We start from the raw sequence: 20,537 nt of genomic DNA, 5'->3' as shown, positions 1-20,537 counted from the left end.
CACGCTACCATCCTTGAAAGAATGAGTCGTCTATATAGAAGTGAACACGCAAGGATAGAGGGGGGATTCAATTATTCAGAACGACATGGATTTTCATAGATATCACGACTACAAGAAAGAGGAGGAAGTGGCAACACCGGTGAGCATCCCCAAAACAGTTAACAGTGGTTTCCGTCTAGGATTTATTTTACCTTTCTTTTCTCTCTTTAAGCCCATGCACCTCTCTGCCTTCTCCAGTATCCAGACCTTTCTCTCTCATTTGTCTGCTAATCTATGTCACAACTACTACAAGTCAACTTGTTCCAATATCGATCGATCCTACCTAAGTTGCAGAATTGGGTTGATTTCTATGGGGTTTAATTTCATTGATCTGGTATGGAATTCAATTTGAGAAATTGCGGAGATTCCCGATGGTGGAGTTGCGGTGGGGGTTCAGATCCATTGTAGTAAGAGATTATTAGATTTTCTACAGAGCGTCAACTTAAAGCCTCCCAAACCAACCTTGATGATCTACGCCACCTATGGCTTCATCTCCAATACAATCTAGTGAGTGTCATCATATGCTCCGCTATTCTAGTCTCCGCAATGACCGTCTACATCATGAGCCCTCCTCATCTAGTTTTCCTCATCGAGTATGCCTTCTACCGACCTCCTAATCACCTCCAAGTCGTATTCTAGTAGTTCATGGACCACTTAAGACTCATCGGTGACTTCACCGAGTCGACGCTCGAGTTCCAACGCAAAATCTTAGAGTGCTCTAGCTTTGGGAAAAAGACTTATGTGCTTCAAGCAATGCATTGTCTCCCATGCGCTTCTTGATGTTAGCGGCCCGAGAGGAGGCTGAATATTTGGTGCTTTGGATGCTCTATTTTGTGATACTTGTATTAATCCTAAGGACATCGACATTCTTGTTGTGAACAGTAGTTGGTTTAATCCCATGCCTTCCTTCTCTACCATGATTGTGAATAAGTGCAAATTTAGGGGTAATATTAGGAGTTTTAATCTAAGGGGTATGGGATGTAGTGCTAGAGTCATTACAATTGATCTCGCTAGGGACTTGTTGCAAGTTCATAGGAATACTTATGCTGTTGTTGTCAGCACTAAGAACATCACTCAAAATTGGTATTTTGGGAATGACAGGTCCGTGTTGATACCCAATTGTTTGTTTCGGGTTGGAGGTGTTGCCATTTTACTTTCTAATAGGTCTAAGGACAAGAGGCGGACTAAGTATGAGCTTGTTCATGTCCTGAGGACACATCGTGGAGCTAATGAGAAGGCATTTAGCTGTGTTTACCAGAACTAGGATGATGTAGCAAAAACAGGTGTTTCACTATCAAAAGATCTCATGGCAATTGTAGGAGAGGACGTGCAGAATTTTTGGAGAGCAGTAAAGGGATTCGGAGAGGGATCAGGTTGTCACTTGGACGCATTAAGAGAGGATTTTTTCTTTCACTTCATAGGTTAGTTTTCAATATAGCATTTTTATTTAGCCTAGATTTTTTTTTTTTTTTTTTACATTTTAATTCAATAGTTCAATTAATTCTTTGTGATGAAGTTTATGTTATTTTTTTTAAGCCAAAATTAGTTTAGTTTTGATCTACTTTTTAGTTTAAGTGTGTTAGTGATTTTAATTCATTAGTTTAAATAATCATGTCAAATAAAGTTTGTGTTTTTAATTCCAGTTAGTTTGGTCTTAATTTGTTTTAGTTTAAATGCATTTGTTGATTTTAATTCATTAGCTTAATTAATTTTATTAGATAAAGTTAATATTTTTTAAATTTCAATTTAGTTGAGTTTTAATTTAGTCTATAGTTTAAATGTGTTTGTGATTTTAATTCAATTGTTTAATTAAACCTCTTAGGTAAAGATCTTGTTTCTAATTTCGATTTAGTTTAGTTTTGAGTTACTTATTTATCAATTTGTTTTAGTTTAAATGCATTTGTAATTTTAATTTGATAGTTTAATCAATCTTATTAGATGAAGTTGATGTTTTTAATTCCAATTTAATTTAGTATTAATTTATTTTTTAGTTTAGCTTGAATGAGCTTGTGTGTTTCTGATTTCGTTAATTTTGATTTTAATCCCTTTATATTAAATTTTGTAGTTGATTATAATTTTAGTTAATTAATTTAGTTAATCATGTGTTATTATTTTCATGTTTTAAGTATGGTAATTTTAATTTTGATCCATCAATATTTGGTTTGAGTGTTTTTAGAGTTTTGGTTAATCCATTTAGTCAATCGCATGTTATTATTTTTACGTTTTAAGTATGGTAATTTCGGCTTTGATTCATTAATATTTAGTATAAGTTTTTTGGAATTTTAGCTAATCAATCTAGTTAATTACATATTATTGTTTTCATATTTTCAAGTTTGCTAAACTTTGGTTTTTGATTTATCAATATTTTGTTAGAGTGTTAGTTTACTTTAATTGATCTCATGTTATTATCTCCATATGTTAAGTTTGTTGGTTTTAATCCTTGATTGGTTTCTATCTTAATTCTTGCGCTTCTTGAAATCTAGATGTTAGTCTTGGATAATGTTTTTGTTAGTTTGTTTGATTTGGAAGTCATTAGTTTGTTGTCTTAGTGATTGTTGGTCAAATCCCCTTTTTTGAAGGCCATTGGAAACCCATGAAGGTTGGCCCTACTCTCACCACTTTAATTGGCATGGTTGTCTAAAACTTTATTTTGTGATTTTATTTTCTTTTTGGGTTGCCTATGTTTGATGCTTGAATATTGTCCTTTGTAAATTATTCTTTTCCTTTTTTAAAAAAAAAAAAAGAAACCTTTTCTAAAATGTTCCTCCTTAAAGTGCATTTCGAAAATTCATTTATAGTCCTTAGAATAAAAAATCTCATTTTTTAAAAATAATATGCAACCATGTTTTGATCAGTTCGCATCTTTCTCGGTTTTTAATAAAACTACGGTTTTGAGTAAGACACAAATCCAAGCTTGTGGTCCAAAATAAATGGGATAATTCTAGGCTAGATTTGTGTATATCAATTGGGGAATTGGTGAAACCCCAACATAAAAGAATCTTTTCCAAATTCATCTTTGCTACCACATTTACTACTTGTTGTAATCATATCTCTCTATTTTTTAGGAATTATACACCCGATATAAGTAATAATTGATGATTTCGTATACTTTGATCATTTTTGCTATGCTAATTAGATAACAAGCATGTTAGGATTTCTTTATTTTATTATTTATTATCTAACCCCTCATGTCTTACGGAAGCACGTTACAAGTTATCTACACTATCCAAGTACACCTCCTATCACCATCTTTTAAATTCTGTGAATATGCTTGTCACTATGAACTGCTCCTATGTTTGATAGTGCTTGGGTGTCTTGATACATATGCTTCATTGTTCGATTATTTTTTATAAAGCACATGTTTAATGATATATTATGTGAACTAACTTTGATGTCTTGTGATAGTGCTTAAGAAACAATCCAGCTACGCACCCTAAATCTTTTTTATGATTTGTGATTGGTTTTTTTTGTTTAGCATGCTACTTTTTGAAATCACCTTAGTCTAATTAGGTTCCCTCAATCAACCAATTAATTACCCCATTTCCCTCAACTTAGTCAGTAGAGACCTTTGTAGGGCTTAGAGGGATGCTCCCTTTTAGAGGTACCTTCCTAATAGGTAACCTAATCCTCGAACCAAGACTCGGGTTTTTCAAAGACAAGCTTTTCCAAAAATTATGGAGTCACTTCTTTAGGGTTTTCTTTCTTGTTTTATTTTCCCTTTTAAAATAAAATAAAATAAGTGGTGACTTTGACTTTTTTCCAAAATTAATTTTTCACCAAATAAAAGCGAGTCTGGCCTATCGAGTGGGGGCGCATGTGAAAAATGCGAGTCCACAGATTTTCATATAAATAACTTGTAGCAACATTTAGAAAATATGTATTAAGTAATTGAGTTATTACGAGAGCAAATACATGGTTTCTTCTAGAAATGTCATACTATAAGCAATATTTAATGTCTTATGATCTCATTTTCATAGCATGTTTATAATACTCATTTTATCAAACAGGATTTTAAACTTTAGGTCCTTTTATTTTTTACATCTTTAGGCGTTAGACTCAAGTCTTAATATTTCTCATTTTGCGAGTTTAGATTTGTTTGGATTAGTTCTTTCCACTTTGACTAATGGTTTGGTACCCTTTTTTTCAATTTAGATCCTTATCATTTTTAATGATGTTAAGTCACTTTGGAAAGAAAATATTATTTTAATCCCATTTTATATGACTTATGGAGATCTCACTATTTTTAGGTATCTATGTCTCTTTAAGGAATATTGCCTTTCTAGGAACCACTTTCCTCTTTAAGGGATGTTGTATAACTTGTTGGTTTTTCAAGGGCTATTTATTTATAATTTTGGACCGACTAGTCATTTTATTGCCCTGCTTAGGACTGTACCCTCTTTAGTAAGACTAATGGTAGTCTCTTCAAGAATAACTAATATTTCAATGTGCTTTTCTTTATGTCAATCTTTTCTGGAGGATTACAACCTTTTGAATATACAGATTTATCATGCTTCGGGACTTTGAACATACAGATCTATCATGCTTCATGCATGTCTGAGATTCATTTGCCATTATAGTGATAATTGTAGTACAAGAACATCACACTTCAATGAGTTTTAGATTGATCATTTGTAATATTAGTTAATTATCCTTTAGGGACATTAACTCATATTCAAAATTTCATGTCATTCTTCTAGAATCAGCTTGCCTTCCCCTAATAGTAAGAAAATTATCTCATTAAATTAGAAATTTGCATAACATGTAATAATACCATTCAAGGGTTTAAATATACTAGTCTCTAATTGAAGAAACTTTTGATTCTTTAATGGATATTCTTATGACATTTCAAGGAGTTGATACATCATTGTTCATCCCAAGGGACCAAGCTGGTCATCTCAAATTCTTTTAGATTTGATATAATATTAAGTGTCATTCATATGGATTTGTGTGTCATTGTGACATAGTATGAGCTCTTCTACAACCTTTAATTAGGCTTCCTAACTTGATATATATGGTAATAACATAAATTATTGTCAATGTTATGCAATTAATGAGACAAACATCTTGGAACATATTTATTAAGTAATTAATATTATGTATAAATAAAATATGGTCATGTTTTAGCAAATATGATATGTATTATATTAAATAAAAAGACACAATGTAAGAAAGTAAATATCATGGGCGAGAATCTAATAATAAACATTTTCATCATCAATCAATTAGTCAATTTTACCATTAGGATTTTCAAAAAAAAAAAAAAGTTATAATAATCTAGGTTAAGATATGTTAACTAACATTTCTATCTACTAATATTTTCCTTTTAATTTTGATAAAAGTTAGCAAAATGTTCAATGGTATGATTGGTACGCATCAAGTGTCATTACATATAACTCTTCAAAAATCATTTTCTTATCATCTATGGTAGGTTTATTCTGCAAACCTGATTTTCATTATTTAACATTTTACTACTTTTGTTGGTGAGGTGTGAACTTCTTTTTGAGAAAACAATGACCCCTCATAGATTGAGAAGTTATTGTATACTAGATTTAGATCACATCCTGGTCTATGATCACATAATAAGTCAAGCAAGTATTATATTCTGATTACATAAAAATTACATATAATAACAGGCTAATAAAAAAAATTAAAAATATTTACGTAAATGTATAAATGTGAAACAATTAAAACTATGCATTTTTATGAAGCATGAACACTATTTTAGAAATAAAATATTGTTTACATAATGTTGTTATTGCTTCATTTTGCAAAGTGATTTAATTTCTTCAAAGCATGAAATTTATAATTCTAGATATTTCAACCTTTACACCTAGTAGAAAAAATAAATTATTAATATATCCAAATCCAAATCCAAATAATAAAAAATTAAAGATTTCAATAATTCAATTCTTAAAAATGAAAAAAAAAAATCACATTTCACAACTTCAAGCTATGAATATATATATATATATATATATATATATATATATATATATATATATAATTGTGTAGCTATAGGCTATAAGTGAAACAATAATTTTATATCATAATATTTACATATTTTTGGTTGTGCATAATATATATATATATTGCTTCAAATATATAGCTTTAGGTCATAAATTTTCTATATGGCTTCTAGCCATGAGTGATTATAAAATTAATTGTTCTACATAGCTTCTATCTATGAGAAATTATATAATATTAATTAATTAGACCTTTTAATTATAATAAAATATAAAATAATAATCTCTATAGTTCTCATTTATAGGAAATATATATTTGTTTTCATAGAGCTTCAGGCTATAAAAGATATATTTTCCATATTTTTTTTCAAGCTATAAGACTATGTAAAAAATTTTGTATATAGCTTTGGACTATATATATATATATATATATATATATATATAAAATCATATAGCTTCCGGCTACAAAAATATGTAAATTAATTATTTTATCTTTAGGCTATGATAATATACAAATAATTTTTTATGTAGCTTTAGACTACCAAAATAATTATTATGTAACTTCTAATTATAAGAATGTATAGAAATATATACTTTCCTTCTCTAGATAGGTTGATCTTGACAATATTTGTTATGTTTATAAGGTAAAATAATTATTATAAAATCATGAAACCTACACAATAATAAACAATATTAAATAAATAATAAAAATGCAAGAATAAATTTCTCATAGCTTTTGGCTATAAATAATTTTATTATAATAAAATGAAATCTATGTATAGCATTAAGCTATGAAATATTCTCTATTTAGCTTCAAGTTATAAAATTCCATAAAATTATTAATTGACAATTTAGTTTGTTTAACTTCTAGTTATATCATAGTTAGAAATTGTATATATAGCTTTTGGCTACAGAATTGTTGATCAATAATTTTGGTTTGTATAACTTCTAGTTAAACAACAATATTTTAGAAATTGTCTACATAAATTTTACTATGAAATAATTATCAATAGAAGATTTTCATAACTTCTACCTGAGAAATATTCTATATAGCTTCTAGTTGTACAAAATTAAAGTATCAACATTTTCAAGCTTCTAATTTGAGTATAGAAAATATGAATTAGCTTCTGGCTATGAAAAAATTTATGTATAGTTTTTGGTTATACATTCTATTTTATATATTTTATCATAATAAAAATATACAAATTTGTACAAATCTTCAGACTATGAAATATTTATTATATAGTTTCTGGTTATACAATTTTGTTTTGCATAACTTTTGGTTATACAATATAATTGAAAGGAATTAGGAATTAGATGCATAACTTCTACCTATATTATTATAATTTTTTGTATCACTTTGTAATTTCCCACATAACTTTTGGAAATGAGGATTTTACATATTTTTCATGTTTTCTAGTTATGGATTTTTATTTTCTACATAATATTTGCACATGTTTTTGTATATAAATAAGATAAATGAAATATAAAATAAAATAAATGTGTAATTTTATCACATTCCTTTTACATGAAAATTATCAGATTTTTTGGTAATAGATTTATCCTTTTAGTTTTTCAATCTTCCACAAACACTCATCTACAAAAGCTGATATGAGAGTTTCAATCTTATACCAACACTTTTCTACAAAAGCTTCTAAAAGTTTTCTTTGATAGAGACTTTTCCTACTGATAACGTCTTAGATGCAAAAGGATAAGTGAAGGAGAAGAAAAAGAAAATAAATAGAGTTATGAGAGACCTTTAGGGTGTCTTTTTCATTTATCTAGATCTCTTATTTATAGGAGTTGGAAAAACTAGAATTACATACAATATGCAATTATTTGTGGGAAATAGAAAAAGACTATGGATGTGAAGTCATTCACAATTATCTGTATACATTTATAACATATTTAAGTATTTGGGATAGTCATTGAATTTATTGTTGAGATGTTTTAAATGGTTTTGGATTTAAAAATTTATAACATTTTAATTTTGTGTTGATTATTATTTTGAATCAATTTGAGGTAGGTGACAACTAGCCACATATTAGATTTGCTAGGTAAGGTCATTCATGTGTTGGGCTTTAGGATTTGATATATGAAATGGTGCCCTTAGCTTTTAGGTTTGGGGTACATCATAAAATGGTATTGCAGCTATAGGATATGGTCCCATAGACTTATTTGCTTAGTTGAGATTGAGTTATGTTCCACTTAATTTGTGTTCATCCTTTAAGTAATATGTTTATATATTAAGAAATAACATATATCAAAATAAACAATATCTTGGTATTGTAGAAAACCTTCCAATTCTTAAAAAAATAACTAATATTTTTATTCATTATGAATAATTTATTCAATAAAAATAGACTTAAATAATGTTTATCCTTTTCTATATAACAATTCTAAAAAATTGATAGTAATTAGAGTTTTCATTATGATTCATTTATTTAACATTTCTCCTTTTACCTTGAATTAAAGGAAAGTTGAATTATATTCACAAAACTTTTTGATAAAAAATGAGAAATGTGTTGTAAAAAAAATGAAAACAAAGAAGGGTATTCTTAAAATTTACCTATAGGAACTTTAAAATTCTTTAGACAGGATATTCTTTAGGAATGATAAAGGATATGAAACAAATCATTATCACTTATTAAAAATTAATAATTAAAATTATTTTTTAAACATTGAATTATTGATATTGTACAAAGTTACCATAATAAATTATTGACTCAAATATATGATAAGGATAAAAACTAAGTTTATTCAAAAAAAATAATCATTTAATATATTATCTATTAATATAATAATGCATTTGACATATCTATTTTCAAATATTATTTATTGATTTATATATAAATTATTAGTATATTATGACATTTTATATATTATTTTAATTAATTTTAAATTATTTAAAGGAAATAATTATAATCAAACTAGTTTTTATATTGAATATGTATAGAAAACTCTCAAATTTAATTTAAATTATTTTATTAAATAAGGTAAAAAATATTTTACAAAAGTTTGTTGCATTTAAAACAATAAAATCTAATCTTCAAAATTAGTAATTACCTTCTAAAGCATTATCGATTCCAACCTTGGGCTTCACCTATAATGACTTAATTTCCCCATTTAGGAAGTCTTATTAATAATACATAAAATGATATTTCAAAATTCATATTAAAAAAATCATTCCATTGGCATTGACGTTAAATTGAAGAGGTATGATAAAATTATTACTGACTATTAAAAATTAAAAATTAAAAAGTATTTTTAAATATTAAATTATTGATATTCTACACATGATCTTTAGAGTTATTAAGATGAATTTTGATTTAAAGAATTTATTTAAAATAGTGATTAGAGAAAACTAAAAGGTCTAGATAAGTGTAGAAAACAAATGTTATTTTAACTTTAATTCAATGTAAAAACAACATATTTATTATTTAGAAGCAAAAAAAATATTTTCAAATATTAAATTATTGAAATTATAGGAATTTAATTTTCCCCTCAACCCTATTATTATGGTTTTACAAATCTTAATTATGAAAAATCTTTTTCCTTTTCCTCTTTATTTATTTGATTGTTTATATATGGTTACATTGGATAAATCAAAAACTTTAATGGATTATTGGGTTATAAAGTTATTTTTGTTTAGGCCAATTCGTTACCAATCTATGATTCGATGTACAAACTTGGGAATATGTGGATTCGAGTGTGTTTGTGCTTTTTTTTTTTTCTTTTTATTCATTTCATTGATCATTTGTTTGTGGGTGTATATCAGATGGATTTTGCAACGTGAATGGATTATTGAGTTATTAGGTTATTATTGTTCATGCATATTAATTCAATCTTGAGTAACATTTCACATAAATCTCTGAGAATAAGTAGATTTAGATAAATATTTTCTTTTTATTTTTAATAAGTGAGAGTATATTAGATATATTTTGAAAGTTGAATGCAATTAGATTATGATCCCATATAGAAGTTCTCAAAATCTATGGATTTAGGTAATTATCTATACTATATATAAAAATGGGAGGTGTTTGTCAAAATTTTTTCTCAAAAATATCCTTAATCAATTGAACAATCTAATAAAGCCTAGTCTAAGCCCAACCCAATATAGCCTAGACAATCCAATAGAACTTAGCACAATCCCAACCCCAAATAGGCCCTAACAACCCAAGCAACCTAATCATGTTGATGGGTGCCTCTCTCTAACACTGGGTGCCACCCACCCAACCATGGTGACAACTCTCAGAAACAAAGCTCTCAAAAACAAGTTTGACTTCCATGTTGCTTAAATTTACTGTGTTCAAGCTTCCTCGCTAAAAGGAGATTACTAGAATACTTAGCGTAGAAAGAGGTTTGAGCTTCCATGAAGAGGCCCTAAAGTTCAACAGTTTCTTTGGGTTCTTGTACTCTTAGGATCTGGTAAGAATTGAAGATCTTTCTCCAAAAACTTTACTGCAATTCTTAGTGTTCACTCAATCTCTTCAATTTTTAATCTTTAAAATCAAGTGAACATTTTTTTTATTAAATTAATTTAATCCATTTTTAGTCATTTGGTTTTCCAAAATCTCAAGTTATTTATCATATAACAGATATGATTTGCACAATAGTTTTATGTCTTGTGAATTGAAAATTTTGCTTTCCCCCAACACTTCTTTTTCTTAACCCAGTTTCTTCACTTCTCTCTCTACACTTTTCTCTTTCTAAATGCAAGTTTTAGTTTTTATTGGTTTAACTTTTAGTTTTTGTTTGGTTGGTGTGGTTGAGGATCTCATGTACTTGCTTGTGGATCTGAATTATATCCACAATCATAATTTCTTTAGAGCATGAAGGTAGATTTTTTTCCCAGCTTTGCTCTTTTGACCTTCGATTAAATTCTTTTTGTGAGATTTGATTTTCAATGAGTTGTTGTGTTTGATAATGGACAATTTGATTTTTCTATCATGGGCTTGAAGAGTTTTGATCAACATGTGTGTTTTTTGCTTTTAATTTTTCACTTTGTTGTGATTGATATGGTGTTATAGGAGTTAATTAGGGTTTGTTATGTCATTTTTATTTTTATTTTTAATTATTATTATTATTATTATTATTATTATTATTGTAATTTTTGCTCTCCTTATGTTTCAATGAAAATGTATGCATCAAGTGAGGCACGGCTATTTAGAATTTTATAATGGTTGGCAAAGCCTACTCTTGTTGGTTCTCTACATTCACAATACTACTTGAATTCCAAACTTTAATTCATTGAATGAAAAACAATTATAAACATTACTATATTACATTTAATCTGAATCATAATTGAATAAGCTAATATTAAAAATAGAAAATGGAGTTATATACAAAATACATAAATACATGTCAGTCACCAAAATTGGTTCTCCTCAAAGCCTGTTATCAGATTCCTTTTGTAATCTATTGTGCTCTCTCATCCTCTATATGCAGGATAATTTCACTATGCTCAAGCTGTAGAGCTATATTCACATGTTCTTGGAGGAAAGGTGGTGTTTGTTTTTTTAGCTTTTTGTAGAAAGCGATTTATTTTCAGAATTTAGGTTATTTGTTTTTCTACTTTTTCATAACTTATTATAAACTTTTTACTAAATAGAAAAAGCTAAAATATATAGTTTTTTCTAAATAGAAAAAATAACATATTGATTTTTCTTTACTTTTTAATACTTAATAGAAATAAAATACTACAAAAACAAATAACTTAATATTTAACACTATTAAGCATTAAGGTTCTATTTAGAACTAAGTAAAAAAACAAAAACCACCTAAGTCTCTTTTTCAACTGTCTTTTATTTATTTTAATTGGTCAGCAATTGATTTTAGCACACCTAATGATAGGTTCAAAGTAAATCAATTGTTTGCATCTCCTTAGTCCTTACTAATAAAGATGCCCTTGGGAATTGATTGATTCCAATTCCAATTCCAATTGTCATAATCTAAGCCATGTTGATGGAAAGCTATTTTTGACAATGATTGCTTGAAAATGTAATGCATGTCATAAATGGTAGTACAAAAACAAGAGGTTTGTAAATTATTCGTTCATTATTTTTCCATTTTCTTTCTTGTTTTGTTCATGGTAGTTCTAATATGAGTTGATACGGTAGATGGCTACTCCATGTGAGTGATGATGGCATCCTTAACAAATGTTTGGAAACTTGGCTTCACATATGCAACTGCTATTGTCAATGTGTTCATAGGCGTTACAATCATAATGCCTGTAGGCATGATCTTCCTTGTTGATGCTTTCGTGGAAAACTATTGGATGCTCTTGCTTTGTAGGCTTTCCTATAGCCTCTTCTAGATCCTACATCTTTTCTTGACAATTCTGTACAAATGATACCAAATGATATATGTCATTTACTTTAATTATAACAAATTATACCAAAATAGTTATATATATATATATATATATATATAATCTTATTCAATAGGGGAGAATAGAAAGAATGGTCAGTGAGTGTTTAAGAATCTAATTAAAATACAATTATTCAATCATAGTATCATGTAGCATTTAGACTTAGCTTCATTTTTCTAGAAAGATGAAGATGTTTTTGATTAGCCAAAACCAAGCATTTTTGTCACTACTTTGACAATGAAGAAGAGGATTCTATGAATGTTTTGCCTTTTTAAAGCTGCCTTGCATTATCATTGCGTAGGAAGAGTGTATAGTCAAGTGCAAATATGTTTTTAGTGTTTTAACTTGTCCCACATCGAAAAGATAGCAACACACTACAAGAAAAAAGGGAATAATGACACTTTTTAAGTGTCAAGGAAGGCAAAAGATGACGCTTCCCTCAAATGTTATCTCCTAGCTTGTCATTATAGGTTTCAATCAACAATGACACTTCTAAGGAGTGCCATCTTTGATTTTATGTTTTCTATGACACTTCTAACAAGTGCCGTCTTTGATTAATGTTAACAATGACACTTCTAAAAGCGTCATCTCTAAGTGTTTTTATTAAAGAATTTTTACAAAATTGTCAATCTTGACACTTAAGCCTCATCTTTGACTTATTTTAACAATGACACCTATAAAAACGTCATTTTTGAACATGTTCTAATAAAAAATGATTTTATTTTTTATTAAAATAATGAATTTCCTATAATTAAATTAAAGAAAAAACAATTTTACACCATAAAATTGAATAAAACTTTACCAATTAAAATTTCCAAAAACTAATATACAATTACCTAATCTAAGCAATTAATATAACTACTTATATAATGATTACATACAAATTATTGGACTATAATTTACAATTCTTTTAATATAAGAACAAAAGCTAAGGAAAAAAACCATTAAAATAAACCATAATATGCAAAAACCTAGTTCAACCTCCTAATGAGTTCATTAACGTAATCTTCATGATTTTTGGAATCACTTTCTTCAACATGACAATTTCTCTTCTTTTGACACCTTGAAGATCATATTGATTTCATTTGCAACCTGTAAACAAAAGTAGAAAAAAAAAACCTTTAAATTATACATATAACAACCAATAAACATTATTGAAACTATGACCTTCATAGAATTAATTTAGACTACTCAAGCTTGCTTACTAACCTAAACTTTAAAGTTAAAAATAAAAATAAAAATAAAATAAATAAATATTTTTCATTGTTGTACCATACTATGCTTCCACTTGGTTTACTTTGGTAATATTCTAAAAGTACAAAATTATTGAATAAACATTTAAGTCAATTCCTAAAATTTATGTTTTTCTAATTTACTACAACCTGGATTATCATTCTTTAACACAGAGATTTATTTTAATAATGGAAAAAAAATGTATAAAAAGGAAGAGAGGTCCTTGAGCTCCTAAAATTAGGAGTATCTCAACTTCAATGAACTTTAAGAAATGGTTGACTAGAAATTTTCTAATAGATGGAAATACACCCCACAATAAGAATTGAAAAGCTAAACTTAGAAAGAAAATAACATTACCTTAACATTTATACTAATAAGTGGATGGATCAAAATACATATTGTTCCATGGAAAAAATAAAAGTATTAGAGTTATGCTATACAATCATCACGAGATTATACTATAAGAGACATGATTTTAAAAACATTAAAAAGTTTATAAGATAATTAAGTTGATGAAAAAGTAAGTCATATATGAGAACTATGAAAATTAATATATAATTAAATAGCTTATAAGACTATATGTATGATATAGAAAATCTTATCTTGAAAGTCGTAACAAAAAAACAATTTTCATTCTATAATGTGAACAAAAATTTATACTTCAAAGAGTTGAGAATAAAAAAAAACAAATAAAATTTTAGAAGACATCCTTAGCAAAGAAAAAGGGTAAAACATAATAAGATATTGAGATCTTCTTGTCTCTATAATACAACTATCTTTGATGTTTACAATATATTTTGGAAAATTTGAGATGTAAATAAAATAACTCAATACTAAATACTAAAAATTAGCCCACTCATCTTAGTTGTTACATGCATTTTCGATGCAACCTGGATGTCAATTCACTCCATTAGTGGGGTTCATGTTTTGAATTTGAAGACCATTACACTATTATTTATTTATATATTTATTTGAGTAGATTTTCCTTTCCTTTAAAAAATAAAAAATAAAATAAAATAAGATCCCACGTAACACCACTTAATTTATTAACAAGTTAATAACTACTTCAACACTGATCAAAGATATAAAATAAAATAGCACCTTAATAAAATAATAAGAGGCTACTTTTGCTAGAGGTTCGTTGAACTTGTACAATGATAGAAAAAATAGAAAAAAAATTTAAGAGGCTGGTTTGAATAATAAAAATAAGAGGTTGGATTGGATAATAGAAATTTTTGTGGGGACAAAAAAGATTCAATGGTCAAGAATCAATTCAAGCATCTCTGAAAAGTCTACCCAACCATTTGACATGATTATGCAAGCAGCTATAAGGATAATGCAAATATAGGCAAGATATTGTTATTTAACAAGCCCCCAAACAAATAGGACCATGAATTCTAAACCTTTGAACCTCCTAAATCCAAGAGCTTCCCTGCAGCCACTTTGTGTTTCTAACTTTATCCAACAACCATTCAGATAAAATAAAACACAATATGTGAGCAGCTACAAGGATTATGCAAATATAGGCAAGAATATTGTTATCTAACAAACAGATAGCACAATTGGTCTTCTCATATTTCCTAGTTCTTGAAGCTCGTAAATCTAAAAACTAAGCCTACTTTGTACAAATAACACTCTTAAGGAACAGGTTAAAAATTGGGTAGCCTAATTTAATTTGATACTAGTTTATACAAACAGTAGAGCTAGAGAATAATCCATTGGGCCTGATCCCAACTATTAGGCAACAATGCAAATTATGTTCAGCTTTATCCTTGCCAATGGAATTTCTAACTGCTAAGCATCATATAGTAAATATTTTAAACCAACTCTAAACAAAATCAAATTTTAAACCAAATTATAGAATTTTCTATGTTAAATTTTATAATTTGACCATACAAACAATGCACACAATAATGATCTAAACTTAAACTAATATTAAGCTTCCACAAATAGGATATATCATTAATCAATTCCATAAATAAGGTTATGGAAAGGACCACACAATAGATTCATAATAAAACCTACTTTTGACAAATGCTCTGTAATCAGGATCATCTCTTCCCCATGCACAATTGAACCAAGGAACTGCAAAATATTGGGATGTCGAAGCTCCCTTAAGAGAGTATTTTCTTTAACATTAACTCAAACAAATTCATCAAACTGAGAAAACAGGAAAGAGAAAGTATAATCTAACAAACATTGTAACACGATCATCATAAATTTGTCTTCTAATTACTGTTTTAACAACCCATGTTCCACGCCACTTGACTTTTTCAAATTCACCAAATAGACCCTGGCAAGTAACAAAAACAGAAATCTCTATATAATTGCTTCACATGGAGAAAATTATTGGACATAGGTTCAGAATGAATGCATAAAACAAATAGATAAATAATCCAAAATAGCAGTCCTTAATTCAGCATTAAATAACAAATACATCATGAGATTTTGGTTGGTAAATTGTTCAAGGAATGAAAAGATGACCAGAGTCTATACAAAAATATTTTTGGTAGGTCACCTCCTGTCCAAAAATATTGTATGGCGCTTAATTATTGCACAGAGCCAAAATCATTAACATAAAATAAAGTTTTAGGATAACTTATTGTGTTCCTTAGTTTAAATGGTAGACCAAACCAAACAATGATAGCACTATGACTGTTCTTTTACTAGGCCAAGACTATCACAAGACCAAGCCAACAATTATAACAATAAGACTTCAGTTTTATCACACCCAAGCTATCACTAAACATAACACAGATGGAAGTTATTTTACCTTTTTTTTTTAGCATTAATGGAAGGATTTTAACCCTGTATATTGTGATCATTGTGCTCTTGATACATATTTCATAATCTTTTTATATGACAGCTTCTTAAATATTTTTTGCAATCAGTAAGACAATCAGACAGTAAAACTCCCCTGACATACTCTACCAAGTTACAAAATGGTTGTTCAAAGAGTTCAAATATAGAAATATTTTATAGCAGTTAAATATTTCCATTCCATATTCTTGACTGGGAAGTAGCAGTTAAATATTTCCACACAATATTCTTGACCAGGAAGTACACTTGAGTAACAAGATCCTGAATCCTCTGGCACATTAAACAAGTAAAAAGCCTCTATTAGCTAGTGATTGCAATCTATGTTAGAAGTAAAACTTGTGAGATTAGTTAAATTTAGGAAAAAGAAGAGGAAGAAGAAAGGAGAAAAAGAAAATAAATTAAGGTTTAGGTTTGTGTAACTTGATTTCCCTGTACTTTCCAATCTATCTATATTACCAAGGGGTATTCTATCTTACCTCTTATTTTGCCCTTAAGACCCATTTCTTTACCTACCTCACCAAACCCATACATCACCTTAAATTTTTGAAAACTCATAAACCCCCCTCTCAAATGCTCACCTTCTTCCACATCTTCCTTATCTCAAAGACTCATCATTTTCTGTCATTTTCCTCATTCCATTTGAAATCCCTCTCCTTCCAACCCACAAAGCTCATAGAAATCATGAAAGGACTTTTCCATTGAATCTTTTCTAAAATCATATTAGAATACTATTAACACCAAAAACATGGTTCATAGCTTTAATTCCTTAAAGCAACATTTCTCAATGCTCATATGCAAGCCCGTGATCAACCAATACTATTATTATAGTACACATTTAAAATAGGACAAGGAAAAAAAAAGACAATTTATTATAAAAATACCACTACCGAACATAGAATCCGTCTATTTGTTTCTTAAACAAAATACGGAAGATAAATAAAACAAAAATGAAGGGAATAAGAAATCTAAAACTACAAAACAAGTCTCTTAGGCAACTACGATTTACCAAAAAAAAAAAGACTTGATAGGGCAACAAATATATATAATGGAGAAATTGACATTTCATAAACGAAAGTAATGACAATCTTGGGAAAAATGAAATTAACAGAGCAAACACAGAAACCAGAAACATATGTTAAAAACCATCAACCAAAATTCAATGAATGAAAGAAAAAAGTGGAAGAGGTTCAACTGTAACCTTAATGCAATTTTAAAAAGTTACTGTGACTCAATAGATATGGAATAAATATTATACACATGTAGACTTACCTCATAGATGAGGTGCCACAGATTCCTATTTTTGCAATCCTCATGATTCCTTGAATTTTCAGTTTTTTTTTTTTTTTTTTTTTTTTTTTTTTTGCCATCAAAACCCACTAATGGAAGTCATTTCTGCTTCTAGAGCACCATCTAGTTGGATCATTTCTCAAACTTTCCCTTTGCAGGTATTTTAATTTTCATTAACAACATCTAGTTTTTTTTCTCTTTTCTCTAATCTAAGTTGCAGAAGGGATAACTCTTGTCAAGAAGTTGCCATATAGATGGTGGATTAGACTTCTCAAAATCAAAAGTCCCACAAAATGATTTTGATGAATTTTCACTATCCTTTAAAAAATTCTGCTACTGCTTAGACAAACATCTAAGTATCCAACATGATAATTTTCATTAAAGTGAAAACTTGAATCCAAGAATTGAAAAACCTATAAGACTGAACTTAAAATCCTAGAGTTCAAAATGCTAAATGTCCAAATCTAATAACCAAAGCCTTATCAAATCTCTAAAGAACTAGAAAACTTTAGGAAAAAGGAAAACTCTTATACTCATAAAGGAGAAAAAAAAAAAGAGAAAACCAATGCCACTAGTATGGAGCAACAACAAATGATTAAAAATCTAAAAGTCTAACACTAGAACAATAAATTGATAGATACTTAGGATTAATTTTGCTAAATGATTCCTTAATTTTTAAATTTTAATAAACTTAATACCAAAAACAGAAACATTTTAACACACCAATATATAAGGAACCCAGTTCACCAAAATCTCTCCCATCCTTGAACCAGCAGCCTCATTTCCCTACAATCAACATCCTCACTGTAGGACCCATAAATGAGAACAACCCATTACACCTAAAACTGTCTCATATTAGAATCACCAACCCCATTTGTGATCCACACAAAAAATCAAGTTCTACCATTACATTAGAAAAATAATCCACAATCCTAACCTTTAACATACCAATAAAACATAAATATCCAATCCTACAAATTAAATAAATCAAATTCCAATATTAAATCACAAGCACATTAAAAACTAAAATAAAAGAAGCATACAAAACAAACAATAAGAACTAGAAACTAAAATTTGCACCTGAGGATGAGCTAAAATTTGTTCCTAGCCCTTATCATGCATACTCTTAGGTTAGATAATAACAGATGGTGAGGAACAAAGTTTTACATGGAAATTACAGAGGATGAGGTATTCGAAATGTCAAATAAGGTGGGGGTTGAAGAAAATGAAGGAAAATTACCATAAAGACCTGATAGTTGATATCTATAAGCAATAGGGGCTTCTATCTCTCTAGTGCGAAATCACAAAGGCTGTGACACCATAAAAAAAGAATTATAGAAGCTTTAATTCCAGACAAAGCATGAGAAAAAAATAAACCCTAAAGAGAGGGATTTACCTGTGTTGATTATTTGAAGAAGTTCCCAAAATCTTGGTGATGGTAGGTCAATTAGGGCCTCTCGACAGTGGAGTTCATCTATGAAGAAGGGTTAGGGCTTCTTCGTTCTAGATTTCTCCAGTGATGGATACAGATGTTATTCGCAACAGTTATTTTCTGATGAAAGGTCATCAGCAGTGGCTAATAAACGTAGAGATTTAACTTGCCAATGATGTTTATCGAGGTTATCCTCTTGAGTGTAGAAGGAGTGTCCCGTCTAGTTGATGTTATCACCGATGCGGTGACAGATGGGTTTCTATTTGCCATTGAGTTTGCCGATGGTCTTTGTCTTGGCTGTTGTTAGTAGATTTAGGGCTAGGGTTCCTATCTACGATATCCAGGGTTCATTAAATTGGAAAAGATTGGGAAAAAGAAGGGTATATATAGACTCATAAATAATGACATTTATTACAAATGTCAATGTTACTCCAACAAACAATGACACTTAAAAAAAGTATCAACATATTTAAAGCGCCAATGAAACCTTTAAAGAAGCGCCAACTTTCAGCTAAATTCTATAAGCGCCAATATATTTATTCAAAAAACGTCATTGTTAGTCAAATTTCTATAAGCGCCATTATTAATACAATTCCTTGACGTTTCTAGCAAGCGCTAAGGAAATGAACGTCATTGAATATATTTTTTGTAGTAGTGACACCTTTAGTGGGTATATTATCTAACCCACTTCCTTAGCCTAATGGGCTTGTGGAGAGGTGTAGGAGAGCCTTGCGAACCCATGGGGCCCAAGCCCATTTGAATGGGGTTTTGGGTGATTTGGGTCATAATTCCGTAATGCACGGAGGGTCCTCCTTGCATGTGGGTTCAATTATTTTTTACACTATTTGACCTAGTCTTTTATTTTGGTCAAGTCTTCTAATGGGTTGTTTCTTTTAGGAGACTTAGGTTAGTGGTTCAATGGATCCGAATATTTGGGAAGAGACCTGTTGGGACTGTGTTAGTGCCTTTGATTATAAGGGAGAGACATGTTGGGTCTCTACCTATAAAAGCATATCACCCCACAGCTCTCAACACATCAATTTCATAGAGTTTTCTAATCCTTCGAGTGTTTTGTATTTTGTCTTCCTGCATTCTCAAACCTGCTTTTGTCTTCACTATAGTAGCCAGACTTACTACATTCCCAAGTCTACTTCCATCTCCACTATAGTAGTCGTGTTCATCACCGTGCTTGCTACATTCATACATCTATCATGGAGGATTATATCAAAACCCAAGCTATACACATCTTGTTTGCAAAATGCACCCAAGGCGAGATTCATTGGTTGTTGAATCCTGAAGGTAGACCACTATTTCCCTAGTGCACTGAGCTCATCTTCAAGGAGAGTTGATCTATTTCAAGGACAATGCATTGTCACACCTCAGCCTATTTTAC

At 29.0% G+C, this 20,537-nt stretch overlaps 1 long non-coding RNA gene and 1 pseudogene across 1 annotated transcript; one reads left to right on the top strand and one right to left on the bottom strand.

Annotated features, from left to right (window-relative positions):
• The first annotated feature begins 85 nt into the window (after nt 1-85).
• LOC100263409 (3-ketoacyl-CoA synthase 4-like) lies at nt 86-1,465 on the top strand (annotated as a pseudogene).
• An 11,739-nt stretch (nt 1,466-13,204) lies between these two features.
• Nucleotides 13,205-19,533, bottom strand: LOC109121750 (uncharacterized). The gene is made up of 3 exons (XR_009465327.1): nt 19,109-19,533; nt 15,631-15,898; nt 13,205-13,464 (listed from the first exon to the last, which is right to left on the bottom strand). It is a non-coding gene; the product is annotated as an uncharacterized LOC109121750 (long non-coding RNA).
• Nucleotides 19,534-20,537: the final 1,004 nt, after the last annotated feature.

Source organism: Vitis vinifera, chromosome 19, assembly GCF_030704535.1.
Source record: "Vitis vinifera cultivar Pinot Noir 40024 chromosome 19, ASM3070453v1".
Lineage (NCBI taxonomy): Eukaryota > Viridiplantae > Streptophyta > Magnoliopsida > Vitales > Vitaceae > Vitis > Vitis vinifera.
This window is presented reverse-complemented; position numbering and strand designations above follow the sequence as displayed.